This window comes from Polypterus senegalus, chromosome 14, assembly GCF_016835505.1.
Source record: "Polypterus senegalus isolate Bchr_013 chromosome 14, ASM1683550v1, whole genome shotgun sequence".
NCBI lineage: Eukaryota > Metazoa > Chordata > Cladistia > Polypteriformes > Polypteridae > Polypterus > Polypterus senegalus.
Window position 1 is genome coordinate 96,653,024 of NC_053167.1, and position 22,873 is coordinate 96,675,896.

Below are 22,873 nucleotides of genomic sequence, written 5' to 3' on the forward strand. Positions count from 1 at the left end.
CTAACAAGATCCACATTTCTGCTTACGTCCATTGGCCTGATCTGTGGCCACTGTCGGGTCTCAGGAAGCCTCCTGGTTTGGATCAACTCACAAAGTTAGCGAAAGAGGGAGCAGATGGTGTTGCCTTTGACCCCAAGTAAGCGGAGTGAGGACAAATGAGAGGCATGAATGTATAAGCAAAGGACAAGGTAGAGAGAGAGAGATAGACGGACATATGGATGGACAGACAGACAGACAGACAGACAGAAAGATATTTATTTGTCCCCAAAAGCTCTTTAAATAAATAAATACATGCATAGGTAGGTAATAAATAAATATAGAATAGAATGACTTAAAAGGAAGAAAATTAAAAAGAAAGAAAACTTCTGTCTTGTCTGTCACTATGAGTCTGTGAGTCATTATACAGGCCAGTATACCCCCAGTAACATTTCCAGAGACACTTCTGATGAACAATTTGTTGGCTGAAAGTCCTCAGTGTCAGAGTTTCAGAGATAGGATGTGCAGCATTGGTCATAATGGCACTCAGTTTTGCTTCTTTCCTTCGCTGCACCCATCAGGGTGTCTAGCGTGTGTCTTTAATTGGACCTGCCTTTTGGTTAGTTTGTTGATTCATTGGGTCGGCCTGTCTTGAGCTTCATGAAAGGAGCTGTGGAAGATCAGAGTCCAGTTGTATGCCGGCCAGTCCTGGAGACAGTCCCAGTAAACCCTGCATGAGGAAGAGATGGAAAGACACTGCAAATTAGGCTGCCTTTCAGGAAATGGCACACTTCACAGCTAATACATATAGTGAATATAAAAATATTCACTCCTTCATACAATAGCTTTCACGTTGTATTTAATGTGGCTTTTTTGACACTGATCAACAGATAAAGACTCTTTAATGTCAAAGTGAAAACAGATCTCTGCAAAGGGGTTAAAATTAATTATAACATATAAAACACCCCTTAATATGATGTTACTGGTGCAGCTGACTGGTTTTAAAAGTCACAGAAATAGGACAATGGAGATTTACTGTCGGGGTTTCCATTGATTGTTGTATAAACCTTATATGGAAGGGGCAACTTGAGGTGAGTCTTTAGTGTGGCCTAACCTATGCAATGGAGACAAAAAAACATTCCAGGCATCGCAAGTGAGGGGATGGAGACAAGAAAAATATCCAAGTCACTGAATATCATTTGGCGTCCAGTTAAATCAGTCGTGAAGAAATGGAAAGGGTCTGGCACAGCTGGAAATCTGGTAGAGCAAGCCATGCACAAAAACTGAGTGATCATGTAAGACAGAGGTGTCCAACTCCAGTCCTGGTGGGCCGCAGTGAATGCAGGTTTTCATTCTAGCCCTTTTCCTAATCAGTGACCAGTTTTCACTGCTAATTAACTCCTTTTCCCTTCATTTTAAGGTCCTGAATTAATTTAAGGATTCAGTCCTCTGAATTGATTTGTTTCTTCATTAAATGGCAGCCAAACAGAAATGAGATGTGAAACAAGCCAACAAATGACCAGCTAAATTGGAACAAATTTCACACCAGTCAGTTTCTTAATGAGAAGCCAATTCTTGCTGTTAATTAAAGCCGTTATTGAATATCATGACTTGTTGCTGTTTTCGCTCTGCCACAGCAGACTGTTGATTTTCTATTTTTTCTAAGACCACCGTCAAGATGTTTTGGTGACCTGAGCAGACCAACATGACAGAGACCTTCACATTTCTTTATTTTCAGGTTAGCTGATCATCTGGCGGCTTGTTTTGTGTCTCATTATTGTTTGGCTGCTCATTGAGGAAAAAGAAACAACTAAGGGATCTGAGTCACGTCAATTAAAACAAAGGCAAAACAAGTTAATCTGCAGCAAAAACTAATTAAGAAGTTTATTAGAATGAAAACCTGCAGCCACTGTGGCCCACCAGGACCAGTGTTTGACCCCCTGATGTAAGATTAGTGACCCATGAGAGATCTGAAGAACTTATAAGCTACAGTGGTTGAAGTTCTTGAGACTGTGCAGATAACAATTGTTGCCCGGGTAGTTCACCAGTCATAGCTTTATGGAGAAGTGGCAAAGAGAAAGCAGCTATTAAAACAAATGCACATGACATGTCATCTAGAATTCCCCAGAAGGCACTTGGGTGACTCTGAAATCAGCTAAAAGAAGGCTCTATGGTTTGATGAAACCAAAACTGAGCTTTCTGGCCATCAGACTAAGCTAAACGCTGTACATTATTAAAAACACACCATCCCCATACACCACGAGTGCAAAGGTTAAAATGAGTGCAGTAAAAAACAGGGAAATCCTGGAGGAAAACTGAATGCAGTCTAAAAGAAATTCTGGGGAAAGATTTGTTTTCCAGCAAGATACCAGCTCAATGTTAATGTCCTGGAGTGGCAGAGTCAAAGTCCAGACCTCCGTCCAATTGGGAATGTGCGGCTGGACTTGATAAAGGCCATTCATTCGTGATCCCCATGGACCCTGACAAAGCAGTTTTATAAAAACAAACGAGGAACAACGGCAGTGTCCAGATGTGCAGAGCCGACTAAGAATCAAGACTGTCATGGCTACCAAAGGTACATCTACTAAAATACCTACCTGAATACGATTAATTTAGACCACTTTGCAGAGGTCTGTTTTCACTTGGACATTAAAGAGTCTTCTTCTGTTGATCAGTGTCAAAATATCCAAATTAAAACCATTGTGATTCAATGTCATATGACAGTAAACTGTGGAAACATCCAAGGGGGGATGTAACATTCATCACATTCACAATTTCAATCCAAAAGTGATGAATATAATTCTTAAGGCCAATCTGGCCCTAAACATTTAATGCACAGTGTTTTTGTTCAATGAGCAAAGTGCTAAATGGTTTTGTACTTAAATAATCATTGTGATTGGTGATAAGGTTGAGGACAGCTATTCCAGTGCAGTGAGACGTACAAGTTCACGCAGTCTTTATATTATGTCACAGATAATTCAAATGATGGTCACTTCAAAAGGATCCACATTTCAAGTCACAAGTTGAAACTGAAAACCTCAGGCTGTGCTTGCGGACAGACAGAAAGGTGTGCTAAAATACAGTGGGGTCAAAGGCCTGCCTAAGTAACTCAGGACACCGGCCTGGTGGTGCCAGACACAAAGACAGTTTCTAAAACTCCAAAAGGAAATGTTCTTCTTAATAGGAGAGTGCATTGGGCATATTGTGTTAACTGGGAAAAAATGGTTTTCACAAGAAAGCTGAGCTTCCTAGTGAACATTTTAACAGTTCATTAAAATATTACAAAGAATTGGGACCTGAGTACTGCTGTGCAGTGGGTGACACCTCAGCATCATGTCAGTTCTGATCCCTGACAGGACTGACCCCATTGGCTCCCTGACGGTTTTGAGGTTGTGGGGTCCAGCGGCTGTGGGATATCTGTCGGCAAAGAAACATTCACGGATCTTGACTTTGCTGACGATGCTGTGATCTTCGTGGAGTCAATGGAGGCTCTGATCGGGCCCCTCGAGAGATGGAGCGAGGAGTCTTAGTGTCTGGGCTTGAGAGTGTTCATGATACAAAAATCAAGATCAGGCCTTTAATGACTTCTTGGGCACAGCCATCAGCAGTGTGTCTGTCTGCAGAGAGAATGTCCACTGCGTCAAGAGGTTTACTTACCTTGGCAGTGACATTCATGTCTCTGGTGACTCTTCCTATGAAGTCAGTAGACAGATTGGGAGAACATGGGGGGTCATGAGGTCGTTGGAAAGGGGTGTGTGGCATAGGCCGATATCTATGCAAAAGGATGAAGGTCCATGTCTTTAGAGTCCTGGTGCTTCCTGTCTTGCTATATGGTTGCAAGACATGGATGCTATCCAGTGACCTGAGATGAAGACTGGACTCCTGTCTCTTCTGAGAATCCTTGGGTACCGCTGGTTTGACTTTGTGTAGAATTAGCAGTTGCTCAAGGAGTCCTGAATGAGGCACATTACCTGCATTGAGAGGGAGCGTCAGTTACGGCACTATGGCCATGTGGCGCGATTCCCTGAGGATAATCCAGCTCGCAGGGTCTCGAGTGGCTGGACCAGGCCAAGGAGATGCCCATGTAACACCTGGCTGCAGCAGATAGATGGTCATTTCCGGAGGGTGGGACTGGACCGTGTGTCTGCCTGGGGGGTTGCCAACTGGGATCCCAAGCTGTTTCGTTGTGTGGTGGGTAGAGCAACGTGCTGTACCAGTGCATGTTCCCAAACCTGACCTCACTCATTAAAATGCTGAGATGAGTTTACTTCATTTTTAAATTTTACAAATAGTGTGCACTGTGGGAAATGGGGAGCAGTAACCCATTTGTCCATAACGTAGAGACGCCATGGCTTATTGTATGTATGGTAATGAATGATGTATGCCTCCTGCTCACACAAGGTTAGAATTATAATATAGACTTTGTTATCTGAACGGCATTAACAATCATGACATGCCTTGTGCTAGTTCTTGCTTGTAGTTTCACTTCTTTTTCAAAGACAGTGTGGCACAGTACTTAAGGCATTGAATTATAAATCACAAACTTGGTTCAATAACCACCACAGGGGGATTTGGAAGCTTGCACTTCACTAATAGAATGAGATACTGTTTTTAATTAATTCTTCATATCACCTTAAGCTTTCCACATTAATTGTCCCCAGAGGTGATTTTGAATAATCAGGTATTCACCTGTCATAATTGAAGAAATAATTGGAAGATAAATCTTACAAGGTTATTAGGGAAGGTTGACAAAAAGAATACAAAACAAGAACATTAACACAATCCAAGAAGAAAGATAAAACAAGGGTAAACATTCCAAAGCTAGTAATGGTGACATAGTTGGAGTGTCACACAAGGAGTATAAGAAAAGAGTTCAAGTCAGAGTGCCTTGCGTCACTTTCCTTAGAGTTGTTGACAGTCATAACTAACCTCCGCTCTTTCAATACCCAGCCCCAGCAACAAAATTTGCCAATTCAAAGCTATAAAAAATACCATACCCAAAACCCAAGAAGGTCCTGCATCTTGGACAGCAGACCCCATTGGGGTAAAAGTAAGAGCAAGGGATAGGGTGACAGCCATCACTGTCCAGCGGGCCTTGCATATGTTGGACTAGAGCATGTCATTCTGTAACATGTGAACCAGATGAGCTCTCAATGATTGAAAAGTTGGTCTTGCCAAGAAGAAAAATTTGGACGTGAGTGTCAGCAGGCTTTGACTCAAGTTACCCGATCTATCCTATAACATTTCAATAATTATTTACCGTTCTGATGCTGAGCTTTCTGATCATAAAATAGGTCATTATGACCGCAATTGATAAGAAGAATTCATAGTTATTTGCAGAATTACGGTATTTGAGGGTTCCTGTAGAATGCCTCTTTCTCTTTTACGATTTGGTTCAAAAACTAATCAGCACATCATCATCACAGGCCTAAGTTTTGAGTTTGATATTTTTCCGTCCAGCCATTTTAGCTCTAGACCATCCTCAAGAAACTGTGACAGACAGACACGCTCCCATCATCAAGATGTCAATGTTTTTGGCATCAGGGCACCCTAAAACATTGAGATTTGTCTAAATTTTTGATGAATCTAAAGTTTTGCTCCTCCTCCATAGACGATGGGTTATGATGGGGAAGAGCGCAAAGCAAAAAGAGAGAAAGAGAGACATCAGATTAGACAGCGAGAGGCTAGAGGCATCTTTGGATCTACTGAGTAAACACAATACAGTCTTTCCTGGGTGGAAGGTAGGTGGTAAACAAAATCAAATATCCATCCATCCATTATCCAACCCGCTATATCCTAACTACAGGGTCTTAGGGGTCTGCTGGAGCCAATCCCAGCCAACACAGGGCACAGGGCAGGAAGCAAATGAAAGATAGTGTAGATAAAATTAGCAATAAATATGCAGAAAGCTGAGTCTGGGGAGCGCGCCCAAAATACATGCCATAAAATCCATGGGATGCTCACTTGGCAGAAGGTACATGAGGGACCAATGGACAGATCCATGGCTAAATGCTTTCATGCAGCAAAAGAAGTCCAGTAAACAACCCTAAATTGACTGTTCTGGAGATGTTCTAGAGGTCTTAGATAAATGTGAAGGACAGGTGAAAATAGATTTGTCCGGAGAGGAAAGGTCTCGCTGCCAAACAGAGACAACTGAAAGAGAGCAAAAGGAAGACTTGCAAAGACAAGCATTATGGAGAAGCTACTGGTCTAGAGATAAGAGATGAAAGTTTTAAGAGTGGATCTTAGTTATAAGGAAAAGGCAGAGAATGCAAATGCACATTTAGACCCAAAGGAATTGAATTTTTGTAGCCCAGCATTGTTAAAAACATCACCAGGAAAGAATCAGTATGCCTTAAGTGGCCCAGGAGAAAACGAAAATGGGACAACCACCTGTACATAAAGCAGGGCTGTGGAAGATGCGATAACTTTAGACTTTTTCAGCTGGCACCATTAAAATGAAAATGTAGAAGATTAAAGGTCCTAAGATGGTAGAATGAGAGCAGATCACCCAAAAAGAAATGTACCAACTAGCCTCTTGGGTTCTTTTCTTAATGGAGGATTGCAGAAACACTATTTCGTAACCGTGGAGCTGAGAAGCAGACAATTCAGCACATATTAGACGATTTGAGGGTGGATTAAACATCCTCCATCCACTTCCATCCATTGCAAAAGACCACCTGCAAATATTAATTTGTAAATATGTACTAGTCGTGTTTAAAAGTCATACAAATACATGTTTATGGTGGATAGGAAGAAATGTCAGAATCAGCTCCTCTTATCTGTCTCCCTCTCCGCATTAAAACAGCGAATTCAATCCTAGGGACCTCTAATGGCAGGCTACTTGCTGACTGGGACTGTCTTTACTTCAGCCCAGTTTTACAATCAATAAAGTGAATCTCAAAGGTGTCCCCTTGAGACCTTAAGAGACCATAGTTAGACAAGGAATGGACAATCGACCCCCAGACTGTGACAATTAGACAAAGGCATTCACTTTTAAGTTTTAACTAGTAAATTATCTTTATTTGCTTCCAAACCAATCACAGCGTATATAAGATGATACACAGAATCATACAACTTGGATGCTTTAAATCTTCTTTCAGTCCAAGCAGAAGTAATAAGATGCTGATGATCACTCGACTCCCAGGCATCTTCTTTCCTTGCAGTACAAAACAAGGATATTGCGAGCGAGAGATAGAGAAGTCTTTAGCAGTTCATAAAACAGCAGCTGGGGTGGGCTCTCTGGAGTCCCCCCTTCATCATCAGTTCTGCCCTTCTCCTTCTCTCACACAAACACACACCAGTAGCAGAGCATGTTGACTTTATCTTTTGCAGTTTCTCATCGCACAAGAAAATGCTTCTCACACTGTAATCATCAGAAGGCTCAAGGTCAATTTTATAAGTAAGCAATTGCATAAAATAATTAAAGGAAAAGTGTAAAGTCCAGCTTAGTGTTCCAACTTCCCCAGCATACACTGCACTTCTGTTCACTGACAAGACTTCAAACTAATAATTCAGAAGCTTGAACAGTTTAAAACATCTCCAGTACAGGGTGATATGGCAGTTATGATCTTAATTCGATTGAGCATATTAACTTTTGGAATGGTTATCAATTATGGACACTTGACTAAGAGCAGCATGCATACAGTAAGTTATTATTGTACAGTCACTTGTTTTCGGGTTGGAATGATTCTTTATTTGAGTTTTTCTTAGCTAACTGAAATGAGTGGATGACAGAAGTTTAGTTAACTTGGCCCCATGTGACTTGGGTGTGTTCTTCATTTTGAAACATCAGAAATAAATAAGAGTGAGCTAAGATGAGGAACTAAGTAGGATTCATTCTTCCCAGTTTGCAAAACATTTTCTTTATTTTAACTGAAAAGTAAAATATACTGCACTAGACATTTTTCATGTTGCACATAATATTGAAAATCGGCCTCTTCCATTACCGTACAGAACAGGCTTTTATGTAAGACAACTAAAGACAGGAACTGATTCTGAAATTCTTCATTCTTTGCATTCTGAGATCCTCAGTCTCACCAGAAATGAGCCTGGAAATGAATTGTTTGTGGATTAACCAGTTATTGCATACTGGAAGGATACTGGAGATGCTTAGATGGTACTGGGAGGTCAGCATCTGTGCTGACCACTCTGCCAGATGGATTGGAGCAAGGGGGTTTGTGTAGTCAGGCTGTGGGGGGCAAATAGGCTTTTGTCTTTCTTCTGCATTTCCTTTGTTATTTTGTGTTTTTCTTTTGATTGAATACAATACAGTTTATTTTTGTATAGCCCAAAATCACACAGGAAGTGCCGCAATGGGCTTTAACAGGCCCTGCCTTTTGACAGTCCCCCAGCCTTGACTCTCTGAGAAGACAAGGAAAAACTCCCAATAAAAACCTTGTAGGGAAAAATGGAAGAAACCTCGGGAAAGGTAGTTCAAAGAGAGACCCCTTTCCAGGTAGGTTGGGCGTGCAGTGGGTGTCAAAAGTAGGGGGTCAATACAATACAATATACAGAACAGAACAATTCCTTAAGACAGCATAATAATAAAAATTTTAGAAGTACGGTTTAACAGTAGATGATATGACATAATTAGGTTTGGATATTTTTAGAGTCCTGGAGACCTCATCCATCTAGCTGCCTCCCCATTTGGCCATGCCACGGCTGAAACGTTGCTCCGATGAAAGGACCCTCTTTCCCATGATTCCTGTGATCCTCCATCAGGGATGACTTTACCATAGGCAGGCAAACAACTTGGCAGGTGGGCCGTGGCACCAATGGCCACATTTGGGTACCGAGAAAAGAAACAGAATAGGTGAGGGTTAGTATTCAAATATAATTATTCATGTTACTTATGTTATAGTGCTAATGACTAACAACAGAGATGCAGTATGTACAGTTAATCAGCAGCTCTAGTCAGGATATGCTAAACTGAAGTAGTGAGTCTTCAGCCGGGATTTAAAGGCTGAGACTGAAGGGGCATCTCTTATGGAAGCAGGAAGACCATTCCACAGTTTAGGGGCCCTGTAACTAAAAGCTCGACCTCCCACTGTTATTTTATTAATCCTTGGAATCCTAAGCAGACCGGCATCTTGAGATCTTAATGTGCTCAGGTTTGTAAGTCATGATAAGTTCAGACAAGTAAGCCGGACCTTGGCCATTTAATGCTTTATATGTTAAAAGGAGGATTTTGAAATCTGCCCTAAACTTAACTGGGAGCCAGTGTAAAGATTTAAGAACTGGGGTTATGTGTTCATATTTTCTTGTTCTTGTAATAATTCTTGCAGCGCATTTTGGATTAACTGGAGGCTGTATAGAGAACAGTTTGAACAGCCAGTGAACACCGCATTGCAGTAGTCAATCCTACTAGAGATAAATGCATGAATTAATTTCTCACAATCCTGTTTATTTAGAAAGGCCTTAATTTCCTAACATTTTTAAGATGGAAAAACATGTTTTGGACGACTTTGTAATATGCTTTAAATGACATGCTAGAGTCAAAGATAACTCCTAGATTGCGGGCTGATTCAGTAAAATTAATTGGGATTCCAACTGAGTTAAATGACGACAAAATATTGCTGTGATCAGCGTCATTCCCTCCAACAATTAACATCTCTGTTTTATCTGTATTTAAAGACAAGTAGTTCTCATTCATCCATTCCTTTAATTCACTAACACAACTAATTAAAGACAACATCGGAGAAACTTCATTTGATTTAAATGAAAGGTATAACTGGGTGTCATCTGCATACGAGTGAAAATTAACATTATGTTTCCTAATGAGAGATCCCAGTGGAAGCATGTAAAGTGAAAACAGTAAAGGTCCCAGTACTGAGCCCTGCGGACACCATATTGAACTTCTGTGTATAATGATGGAGTACTGTCAGCACATTTCTGTACATACTGGAATCGATTTGATAAATAAGAACTGAACCAAGCGAGCACGGGCCTGTAAGCCCAACATCGCTTTCTAGCCTGTGCAGTAAAATAGAATGGTCAATGGTATCAAATGCTGCACTTAAGTCCAACAACATAATTACAGTGGAATTTCCTTCATCAGAGGATATCAGAATGTCATTTACAACCCGTGTTAGTGCCGTTTCTGTACTATGACCAGTGCGAAAGCCAGACTGGAATTTCTCAAATAAATTGTAATGCGTAAGGTGTGACTGAAGCTGACTGGCGACTACTTTCTCTAGTATTTTAGAGAGAAATGGTAAATTTGAAATAGGCCTATAGTTATTTAGTATGTGTGGGTCTAGGTCAGACTTTTTAAGTAAAGGTTTAATGACTGACACTTTTAGTGCATCAGGTATGTGCCATGCAGTAATGAACTATTGATAATGTTAGAATAGGCTGCAAGAACATCCATTGCACTTTTACTAGTTTTGTTGGCACTGGATCTAGGGAACAAGTAGTGGGCTTCATTTTAGTAATTAAAGTTAAGACTTCCTGGTGAGTTACAGGATTAAAATTATTAAAGTGCTGAATGCAATGTGCAGGGTCTGCTAAGCTAGTATTTGGTTTGTACTGTGATGCTGAGATCTGGGATCTTATATTTTTAATTTTCTCATTGAAGAAGTTCATAAAGTCTGTACTGCTAATATCTGTTGGTATTTTGCACTGTTGATCTGAATTCCCATTTGTTAATTTAGCCACTGCTCTAAAAAGTACCCTAGGATTTTTATTATTGCTATCTATTAATGTAGAATAGTATTCTGAGCGAGCTTTAAAGAGGGCTTTTTATATTTATTAACACTCTCTGTCCATGCAATTTGAAAGACATGTAGCTTTGTTGTTCTCCATCTGCTCCAGTTTTCGACACTCTAATTTAAGAGCTCGAGTATTTTCATTAAACCAGGGAGAGTTTCTATGTGCTTTGATCACTTTTGTTTTAGGGGAGCCACTGTGTCCAGAGCATCTCTCAAGGTCACATTATAATGTGATATTAGCTGATCTAAATTGTTTTCCACGTTTACATTTGATGTTAACTGATCTAAATGGTTTTCCACAATTACACTCGACTTACTCAAGGTATCTATAAATTTTGAAGCAGAATTACAATCTAGATGTCGCACTGTCTTTGTTTTAATCTGCGAGTGCTGGCATGGGCAGAACTAAATCAAACGTAATTAAGAAGTGATCGGAAATAACTACATTTAATGGAGTAATATTTAAATTTTGAATTTCAACTTTGTAAGTTATAATTAAATCTAATGTATGGTTATGATTATGAGTTGGACCTTTGACAATCTGACAAAATCCTACTGAATTTAACAAATAAGTAAAACATTTGCTAAAAGTGTCAGTTTCCACATCAATGTGTACATTAAAATCCCCATCAGAACTACGTGATCATAATTTATAGCCAAATCAGACAGAAGGTTGCTAAATTCAGTCATGAACAATGAATATGGCCCTGGTGGTCTGTAGACTAGCACTATAATTGTGTTGGAATCTGTTTTAATATTTAAAATGAATGCCTCAAAGGATGTAAAGTTGCCTAAATTTTTAGGAGTGATTTGCATTTTGTTACAATGAATTATTCCAAGGCCTCCTCCTCGACCAGAATCTCTAGACTTATGAAGGAACGAGTATCCATCTGGTGACGCCTCAGCTAGGGAACAGTGTCACATTTACTAAGCCAGGTTTCAGTAAGAAGACACAGATCAGATTTTGTACTTAATATTATATCATTTACCAAAACAGCTTTAGTGCCAAGAGAGCGAATGTTCAATAAACAGCATTTAAAACTGCATGGTTCTTTCTGAACTGCTGATATATTTTTGTTTTAATTTGAATTAAATTTCTATTACAGATGCCCCTGGTGGAGTGTCTGGTTTTATCCCTTGGTCTAATTATACACCTTATTTTTGGTTATCAATTAATTTATGGTTTGTATCAAGACTAAATTTACTGGATGCCCCACAACAGGGATTATGGGTAACAGCTTCAGGAAAATAACAGGTGGGATAAAGAACAGCCTGTGATTTAAGATCACATGACTGCGGCCTGGATGGTGCTCTAATCAGTCAACCAGGCAGTTTTGCTGCCATATTTTGGGATAATACATAAGATCCCTCCAGTTAGGATGAAGACCATCTCTTCTGAAAAATCCAGGCCTTTCCCAAAAATCATCCCAATTGTTCACAAATGCTATGCTTTTATTTGCACACCAGGTTTCTAGCCAGCAGTGAAAGGAATGCAACCTGCTATAAATCACATCCCTCTATATAATCTTGGTAAGGGACCAGATACAATTAAATTCCGACATTTTGTTTTAGCTTTGGTGCATAGAGAGATGAAGTTCCGCTTTAATACCTCAGATTGCTGTAAATAAATATCATTAGTGCCGACATGCAGCAATAAGGTAGATACTTCATCGCGGCAACACGGTCCAATGCGGCCTTTATGCCAGAAATCTTGGCCCCTGCAAGGCACTTAACATTAACTGCTGGTTTAACATAGTTTGGAATTCTAACATTCCGCACTATGGAATCGCCAATTATGAGCACTTTATTATTCTCAGTTTCCACAGGCGCGCTGCGGAGAGCTGAGAATCTGTTCTGGGTCCGAATTGGTGACCTGGGTGCTGGGGGGCTAAATTTTGGATTCTTAGACCCCCGTCTTACTGTTACCCGCTCGCCCTGTGGCTGAATTGGTGCTGCTGATTTTGGCCTCGCACTGACTACAGTGGGACCTGGAGAGACTGAAGCCGAATCAGATGTAGCCGAATTGTCTAAACAAACCGAGTCGATCCAATTTTCGGTTTGCCTAATCGCTATCAGATTCCTAACGCGGTCCTCCAATTCGCGTATTTTCCCGACCAACTCTAAATTAACTAAACATTTTTGGCAGGTGAAGCTATCTGCACTGTCGGCCGGAAAACCTGAGCTGTACATACTGCAGGACACACAACATATAAACGTGCCCTCGATGGGCAGAGAGCAGATAGAACTTACATTAAATGTTGAAGTCATCTTTGCGTTTTATAGGTGCTTCGGCTTTCCGTGTTCAGCTGAATCACCGCCGCTTTAAGTTTCCACCACCCGCTGAGCGATCGACTTTAATTTCTCACTGCCGGTTATTTCTACTGGTCAGCTGCTGGCTTTACCTCAGGTGAACTTGCTCGGGTGCTTTCGAAGGGCTACGTGCCTATGGGAGACGCCGCCGCTCTCTGCTTCCACTCCATCAAGAATCTTTTCTTGAGGCTGAATGAATGCGTAATTTTGGGGGTATCTGTCTTTCTGCCGGTTATTATTATTGGTGTAGAGAAGTAACATAAGTGTCCTCTCACTTGCAGTTTATCTAATATTTCATTGGTACTTCTAACCTTATATAGGGTCGAGTGGTAGTTCTGAGGTTAGGAATCTGTGGCAGCAATCGGAAGCAGAGCCCTTAACCTGCAATTGCTCCATCTTGGGTATGACGTTAATCTGCGTCCAGCCCTGCAAGCAGGCCCTTCAACTTCCAGGGAACACTTGGGGGTTGCTGGCAGGATTGGCGCTCCTGTTCAGTCTGGTGCTGGGGTGTCACCCAGGTGGCTCATTGTGTTGTGTGATAGATAGATAGATAGATAGATACTTTATTAATCCCAAGGGGAAATTCACATAATCCAGCAGCAGTATACTGATTCAAAGAAATAATATTAAATTAAATAGTAATAAAAATGAAAAAAATGAAAATAAAATTAATGTTAGCATTTACTCCCCCGGGTGGAATTGAAGAGTCGCATAGTGTGGGAGAGGAACGATCTCCTCAGTCTGTCAGTGGAGCAGGACAGTGACAAAAGTCTGTCACTGAAGCTACTCCTCTGTCTGGAGATGACACTGTTCAGTGGATGCAGTGGATTCTTCATGATTGACAGGAGTTTGCTTAGTGCCCGTCTCTCTGCCACAGATGTTAAACTGTCCAGCTTTAATCCTACAATGGAGCCTGCCTTCTTAACAAGTTTGTCCAGGCGTGAGGCGTCTTTCATCTTTATGCTGCCACCCCAGCACACCACCGCGTAGAAGAGGGCACTCGCCACAACCGTATGGTAGAACATCTGCAGCATCTTACTGCAGATGTTGAAGGATGCCAACCTTCTCAGAAAGTATAGTCTGCTCTGACCTTTCTTACATAGAGCATCAGTATTGGCAGTCCAGTCCAGTCCAGTCCAGTCCAATTTGTCATCCAGCTGCACTCCCAGATATTTAAAGGTCTGCACCCTCTGCACAGTCACCTCTGATGATCACAGGGTCCATGAGGGGCCTGGGCCTTCTAAAATCCACTGTGTGTGTGGCAACTTGCTAACAGCGTATGCTCCCAACCTCCACTCCTCTAACCTTATGCTTTCTGATTGTCGAATATAATAACAAATAAGTCCAAATTGTAATATAAATCACACATTTATTACCATGGACTCACAGAATGTAATATTGACACAAATGGTGTAATATGACTGAAAGAAAAAAAAAGAAAACAGCTTAGCATGTCCTGCTTAAAAGCCAGTGTTATGGTTTATGTAACTGTCAATGTTTGAAGATGGTGCCTGTCACTGGATGGGGTCCAATGCCACAGTAAATCCAACTGCAGATCACTAAGTCTTGTTTTCATTGCACTTTAAAGCATGCATAACTTGCTTTTTTCTCTGAGAAATTTAGAAACGTTCAAAAGAGACACACATATTGATGATACCATAGCAAGTGTCCAGTGTAGAATGGCATTAGTGCTAACATTAAATAAATAAAATGACAATTATGAAATAAATAATCATATAAAAAAGTACAGTGACATAACATTAAAACCACCTGCCTAATATTATGTAGGTCCTCCTCATGGTGCCAGAACATCTATTGCCTGTCAAGGCTTGGACTCCATGAAACCTCTGAAGGTGTCCTGTGGTCTCTGGTACCAAAACATTAGCAGCTGATCCTTTAATTCCTGTAAACTGTGAGGTAGGACCTTCATCCAAAAGATGCTCAATCAGTCTGAGATCTGAGGAATTTAGAGGCCAAGTCAACACCTTGAGCTCTTTGTCATCTAAAGTCATTCCTGAACAATTTTTGCTGTGTGGCAGGGAGAATTATCCTGCTGAAAGAGGCCACTGCCATCAAAGAATGCCATTATCATTAAAGGATGTACATAGTCTGCGACAATCTTTAGGTAGGTGGTGTGTGTCAATGTAACATCCACATGAATACCAGGACCCATGGTTTCCCAGCAGGACATTACCCAAAGCATCACGCAGCCATCTTCCCACAGTGCATCTTGCTGCCATCTCTATTCCAGTAAAGTGATGCACAAGCACCCAACCAGCCATATAATCTAAAAGAAAATGTGGCTCATCAGAACAGGCCACTGTCTTCTATTGCTCCATGGCTGGGGTCTGCAGGGGCACTCTGATTGGTCAACTGTGATGACTGTGTGTTTTTACATATTTCTCTCATGGCCAACATTACGTTTTTCAGCAATTTGTGCTCCTGTAACTCTTCAGCAGGACTGGACCAGATGGGCCAGCCTTCGCCCTCTCGCACCATGACACCATCGACAACTCTGATGCCTAGCCTCTCATGTGGTACCTTATTAAATGCTTTCTGAAAGTCAAGATGAATAATATCCTACACACTACTCTGGCTGCTCTGTCACTGTAACAGAGAATAAAATCTAGCATATAGGTTTATAATTTTAATTATTATTAATTTTTAACAGTATACTTTTTTAAACAGGCAGGGAAGTTATTGTCTAACTATCTATTTTAAAAATCCAAAAAAGCTGGATAAGCCAGTTGCTGCTCTGGGTCTTTTACAACTTACTAGATGAGAGAAGACCCTTTTTAGGTTCTCTGGTCAACTGTGATCAGAATGGCCCAGATGTGCAGGAACACTTTACATTTTTCAAGACTTCCTGGCCTGAAAGGGATTAGTACATGTATGACTTTGACAGAGAAGCAGGTTTGAGAGGGCAGTTACGGTTTCATTACCTGTATATCCTTTCTTTCTTGTTTGTCTGAGAATTATATTTGTGTATACTTGGAAGCAGCAGACAATTAGTGGCAGGAGATGAACAACTGGACTGGAAGAGAAGCTGTGATGTGTGTCAAGAACGACAAGACTGGGATTAATTAAGGAAAGAGTTAAAGGCAAAAGTCTCAGTTTTATCTATGGAGAGGGCTGTGTTCTCTCTACCATTTTTCCTCCTGAGCAGAGGCCATTTCTGCTGCCCTATGCAGATATCATGCTCGAACAAGTGCCATTCCAGAGCAAGCCGGACCAGAGACAAAGACAGACAGCCACCTAGTAATCTAAACAAGGCAGTGTTATTATTATTTTGTCAACATTTCAGCTCTGCTTGCTTATGCTTTGAGCATATCTATACTAATAAAAGGCAAAGCCCTCACTTACTCACTCACTCACTCACTCACTCACTCACTCACTCACTCATCACTAATTCTCCAACTTCCTGTGTAGGTAGAAGGCTGAACAAAAGTTAACCAGGTTTCATTTCGAAATTCTACACGTAACGGTCATAACGGTCGATAACGTCCGCCATGTTGAACTTTTTTATTTATGGCCCCATCTTCACGAAATTTGGAAGGCGGCTTCCCTGCGCTAACCGAAACCGACGTATGTACTTATTTTGATAGTATGATGCCACTGTCGGCCGTCATATTGAACTTTCCAACGTCACTAATTTTCCAACTTCTCGTGCAGGTAGAAGGCTGACCCCATCTTCACGAAATTTGTTAGGTGGCTTCCCTGCGCTAACCAAAACTAATGTACGTACTTATTTCGGTAGTATGACGCCACTGTCGGCCGCCATATTGAACTTTCCATGTCACTAATTCTCCAACTTCCCGTCTAGGTAGAAGGCTGAAATTTGGCAGGCTCATTCCTTACAGCTTACTTACAAAAGTTAAGCAGATTTCATTTAGAAATTCTACGCGTAACGGTCATAACTGAATCCTACTTACGTACATATATACATCCATTGCCTGCAGCTCGGTCGCCATGTGAGGCGGCATTGCGTTCAACATCCCCACGCCTCCCATGTAATTGGCTGCCTGCCCATATAAGGCCGTCCGTCACTCCAGTCTCTACATTCCCTTCCTTGCTTCGCCACGGTATTCATGTCTCCTTGCTGATAACTGCAGCCTTTTTATTTAATCCACGGCTTCTCCGTTGTTTTATTGTTCGTTTATTACGCTTATAGTTATTGTGTAAGTATTTTAGACTTAGTTTACATTGTTCAGGTACCCATTTCTTTTACCGTTCCAACCGTACCCCCATTAACATGTCTATCGAGGTGATCACCATCGATCAAAGAACTGTCACTTACCGAGTGGTTTCCATGCCCGGAGATGGCACCTATCTTTTCCATTCTCTGTGTTACATATTGCACAGCCATATCAGGCTCACCCTTGATATCCGGAAGAACATAGATTCTTATTTATTGAATGAGTGGGACAGGTTCAAGGTGTGGACTGATGACGGTACAGGAGATAATTAGACTACACAGGAGCACTAAAAGAGTGAAATGCTTAAGCCCTTCACTTATGATTCTGCATGTGAGCTGATGGCTGTCGCTGAATTGTTCGGTTGTTGCTTTCAAGTGTACCGAAATGGCCAAATATTTTACACCTTTCGACAACCGCCAATGCCTCTTAAACATCTTAGATTCACAGGTGATGTTTTCAGTACTTAACACTTTGATATTTATGAATGTTTAAACTCTCAAAAGCTGGATGCGAAGTTATCAATGAAGCCAGTTGTATGCTTACAACGCTTGACAGATGCCGAATGTCTCTTCAACACAAGTCCTACAAATACTGTCGTAATTGAAACAAACCATGAAACTCAAACTGATTATGACAGCAGCAATCCAAGCTGTGAGAAAACAGTAAAAAGGAGGCATGTCAGACATCGTGGTATATGTTCTGATGCAGCTAGACGAAAACAACTTTGTGACGCTGTCGCCAAATACTGCAGAAAAATCCACAAGTTAATAGACACGCTGTCACTAAATACTCGCAGGCAAATCCACATTAATAGAGACGCTGCCGCTAACTTACTCGCAGGCAAATCCAAAACTTAATAGAGATGCTGCCAGTAAATACTCGCAGGCAAATCCACAAGTTCATAGACATGCTGCTACTAAATATTCACAGGCAAATCCACAAATTAATACCGGGAATGCCTGTTAAACATCTTAAATTCATGAATAGCGATTTGGGTAGTGAACACTTTGATGAATGAAACCTGTTATCTTTACAAAGGTTGACAAACACAGAATGTAACTTGAACACAACATATCCTCCAAATATGAACCTGATTGAAAGAAATAATGATAATCAAATCCTTGATGACAGTAACACTCATAACAGTCACAAAACAATTACATTGACAATCAGGTTATGTTATTTTTAAAATGTTTCCTTTTCTTTTTCATTTCTTTTTTAAAACACTACTTCCCTGTTGCGAAGCGCGGGTATTTTGCTAGTTATCTATAATAAGAATACATTTGCGATGTTTCCTCTTGCCTGTTATGATATTCTATCTAATTGCCAGGAGTTAGAACATTAGAACACTCTAGATGAGAACAGGCCATTCAGCCCAACAAAGCTCGCCAATCCTATCCACTTATTTCTTCCAAGAAAACATCAAGTCGAGTTTTGAAAGTCCCTAATGTCTTACTATCTACTACATGACTTTGTAGCTTATTCCAAGTGTCTATGGTTCTCTGTGTAAAGAAAAACTTCCTAATGCTTGTGCGAAATTTAACCCTTAACAAGTTTCCAACTGTGTCCCGTGTTCTTGATGAACTCATTTTAAAATACAAGTCTCGATCCACTGTACTAATTCCCTTCATAATTTTAAACACTTCAATCATGTCACCTCTTAATCTTCTTTTGCTTAAACTGTAAAGGCTCAGCTCTTTTAATCTTTCCTCATAATTCAACCCCTGTAGACCTGGAATCAGCCTAGTCGCTCTTCTCTGGACCTTTTCTAGTGCTGCTATGTCCTTTTTGTAGCCTGGAGACCAAAACTGCACACAGTACTCAAGATGAGGCCTCACCAGTGCATTATAAAGGTTGAGCATAACCTCCTTGGACTTGTACTCCACACATCATGCTATATAACCTAACATTCTGTTAGCCTTCTTAATGGCTTCTGAACACTGTTGGGAAGTTGATAGCTTAGAGTCCACTATGACTCCTAAATCCTTCTCATAAGGTGTACTCTCGATTTTCCGACCGCCCATTGTGTATTCAAACCTAACATTTTTACTTCCTATGTGTAATACTTTACATTTACTGACATTAAATTTCATCTGCCACAAATCTGCCCAAGCCTGTATGCTATCCAAGTCCTTCTGTAATGATATAACGGATTCCAAATTATCTGCTAATCCACCTATCTTGGTATCATCTGCAAACTTAACCAGCTTGTTACTTATATTCCTATCTAAATCATTTATATATATTAAAAATAGCAGCGCCCTAGCACTGACCCCTGTGGAACACCACTCTTAACATCGGCCAGTTCTGATGAGGTTCCTCGCACCATCACCCTCTGCTTCCTGTGTCTGAGCCAATTCTGCACCCATCTAAAAACATCACCCTGAACTCCCACTTCTTTTAACTTGATGCCCAACCTCTCATGTGGCACCTTATCAAATGCTTTCTGAAAGTCAAGATAAATAATATCATATGCTTCTCTTTGATCGTATCCTTTTGTTGCCTCCTCATAGAATTTCAACATGTTAGTAAAACACGACCTCCCTCTTCTGAACCCATGCTGACTGTTCAGAATAACTCCTGTCCTTGCCATGTGTTGCTCAATCTTATCCTTAATAATTCCTTCCATTAATTTTCCTGTGATGCTTGTTAAGCTTACTGGCCTATAGTTGCTTGGATCTGCCCTGTCACCCTTTTTATATAATGGGATGATATTTGCCATTTTCCAGTCCTTTGGAATCTCTCCAGTGCACAGTGACTTCCTAAAAATATGTGTCAAGGGTTTATATATGTACTCACTAGCCTCCTTAAGAACACGAGGATAAATATTATCTGGGCCTGGTGATTTGTTTGATTTCATCTTATTTAATCTGAGCAGCACTTCTCCTTCTACAATTTCCAAATCCCTCAGTACCTCCTTTAGTAGTCGTGTTTACCTCTGGGAGGTTATCCACTTGCTCACTTGTAAACACCTCAGAAAAATGTAAGTTTAGGGCATCTGCTATTTCATTGTCTGTATCTTTTAATTCCCTTTACTATTCCTGATGAACTTGACCTCCTCCTTAACTGTTCTTTTACTACTAAAATACTGAAAGAATCTCTTGGGGTCTTCTTTCACCTTATCTGCTATATTCCTCTCCAACTGTCTTTTAGCCTCTCTGATATCCTTCTTAATGGTTGCCCTCATGTTCTCATACACGCTACGGTTCTCTTTGCAGTCATTAGTCTTATATGCCTTATACAGCAGTTTTTTCCTTTGCAACTTCTTTTTTAAATCTTTATTAATCCATCGTGGAGTTTTTTTTAGTTTCCTATTAATTCCAAATTTAGGTATGTATCTGTCCTGCATTACATGTAAAACATTTTAAACCTGTTAAATCCACTGCTCCTCGACTGTCTCCACATTTAAAAGCTTATCCCAGTCTATCCTACTTAGACTTTGTCGCATCTGCTCAAAAGTAGCCCTACCAAAGTTCATCTTAACAATTTTAGTCTTTGCATCTGTACTCTTACAAAATACTGAGAATTGTATTACATTATGGTCACTTGACCCTAGTGGTTCAATCACCTCTACACCCTCAATTCTATCCTGATTATTACAGAATACTAAATCCAGACAGGCTTCACCCAGTGTTGGTGCTTTAACATGCTGTGTTAAAAAACAGTTGCTGATTACTTCTAAAAACTCCTGCTCTTGTGCTCCTCCATCTGTAAGGTTATCCCAGTTAATATTTGGATAATTAAAGTCCCCCATGACTATAATATCCCCCTGTAAACTTGCCTTTTTGATATTACTGAAAAGATGCGAGTTCAGAGTTGCAGATGTAAATGAAAGGGAGAGAGTTTTTAACTACAGTAACCAGGCTAGTCAGAATAAACATACCAAGGCTACCAGTAGGATTTGAGGCGTTTGTTAAGGTCTCAATAATAAAGAGTATAAAGGGTGAATAGGGTCATCCTAGGACCCTACCATAACAAAACAGGCATTCAAACGGGCAAAGCATTAAATCACCCTGACACCTATGAAAAACAAATAAGGCCCAGAAAAGGTGAAGGTATTTACAAAAAAGAGAAATGGAGAGAGTTGATAAATATTTCGTCTTGTGCCCCTTCACCAGACTTAAGACATTTCTTCTCCTCCTACGATGTGAAGTCACCCTGCTGCAGTCCCCCAAAACATTTCTTAAGATGGACCGTGCAGTTGTTGGAGACCCAGAGATGCTCAACATTACTTTTTATCCCAAGTCTCTTTGCTTTTAGCCACCGTGAGGTTCATCTAAGAATTTGTCGCCACTTTTGCAGTGCCTTATGTTTAGTAAATGGAATGAGCCAAGTCATCTTGGCATGAAACTTCCTATGGGTCACTTTTGCATTTCAGCAATTTCTCCAAATTGTCTTGTGTCTCCAACAAAAGATTTAATTTTAAATGAATCGGTACACAGAGGGTTTGATCTTGGCATTCTGTTCTTGCTTTGCTATATCACGTGGGAAGCTGTACACACCAGATCAGCTTGGCTGCTGGTCTCATACTTATGCAGACAATACGCTTTATTGGGAACACATTAGAATCGCGTCCATTAGGGCATAATGTAGTGCATCTGTTAGTCACTTATTGCTCCAAAATGCAAACAAAGCCTTTATTAAGGTCTTACTGTACAGCAGTAAAGGACTAACTGATGCACTTCAGGTAGCCCTATTCTACAGTAAAGCTTTGTCATCAGCGTCTCGTAAGTCTTACTAACGGTCTTGTTACACTGCAGTAACTAACAAACATTCCCCTAGGAAAGCCCCCATTGTAAAGTGCTACACTTGTATTTACTGTGCTTGGAAATGTATTTGCCCTGTTTCTGATTTCATCTTTTGTTGGAAATTTTGACACTGAATGCGTCAGGTCTTTGACCAAAATGGAATGCTGGATTAAAGGGTGTCTGAATGAACAAATACAACATTTTTAACTTATTTCATTGATCTAATGAACTATATAGCTATCACTGTGTGGAAAACCGATTGTCCCTTAGTTAAGTCAACCTGATTAAAGGGATAATTGGGGTCAACTGGTTGAAGTGCCAGGATGAATAACAGCCAGCCCTGCTCAATGTTAACTTACTGTAACTTATTTTGGGTTTCTCACCCTCAGCTTGCCAACATAAATATACATCAAGCACGTGAGCACACAATCAATCGAAAACACTATCCTTAAAAGATCAGAAAGAAAGTTGTTGATGTCTGTCAGTCTGCAAAGCCACTTCTAAGGGCTCTGGGGCTTCCCAAAACCCCAATGAGGGCTACAACCTCCAAACAGAAAACACTTGGAACAGCCATGAAGTGGTTACCCTACAAATGGTAACCTGGGATAAAACAGAATTATTCAGAAAGTTAGAAAGATTTCTAAAAAGAATTCATTCAAAACACATGCAGGCATTTTCTCTCTCCGCAAATTCCATATTCGTGTTTCTCAGTGAGAAATTCATTGAGCAAAAATGGGCTTCAGTGGAAGGCAGTAAAGCAGAAACCACTGCTAGTCATGAAGTGTCAGAAACGTAACATTTGAAACACTGTTCTATGGAGAAAAGAAATTACTTATTACAAGGCCGATGCCTTTGTCCAAGATGGCTTGGAGTTATAATTGGTTACATTCCTTTCATTTTCCCAATTGGTGCACAAGCAGGTGCAGTGACT

The 22,873-nt window shown here is 40.5% G+C and overlaps 1 protein-coding gene across 1 annotated transcript in view; it reads left to right on the top strand.

The window, feature by feature from the left end:
* The window catches only part of ak5 (adenylate kinase 5), a 517,659-nt gene that overhangs the window by 465,773 nt on the left and 29,013 nt on the right, over window positions 1-22,873 (top strand). The gene's annotated exons all lie outside the window — the stretch shown is intronic.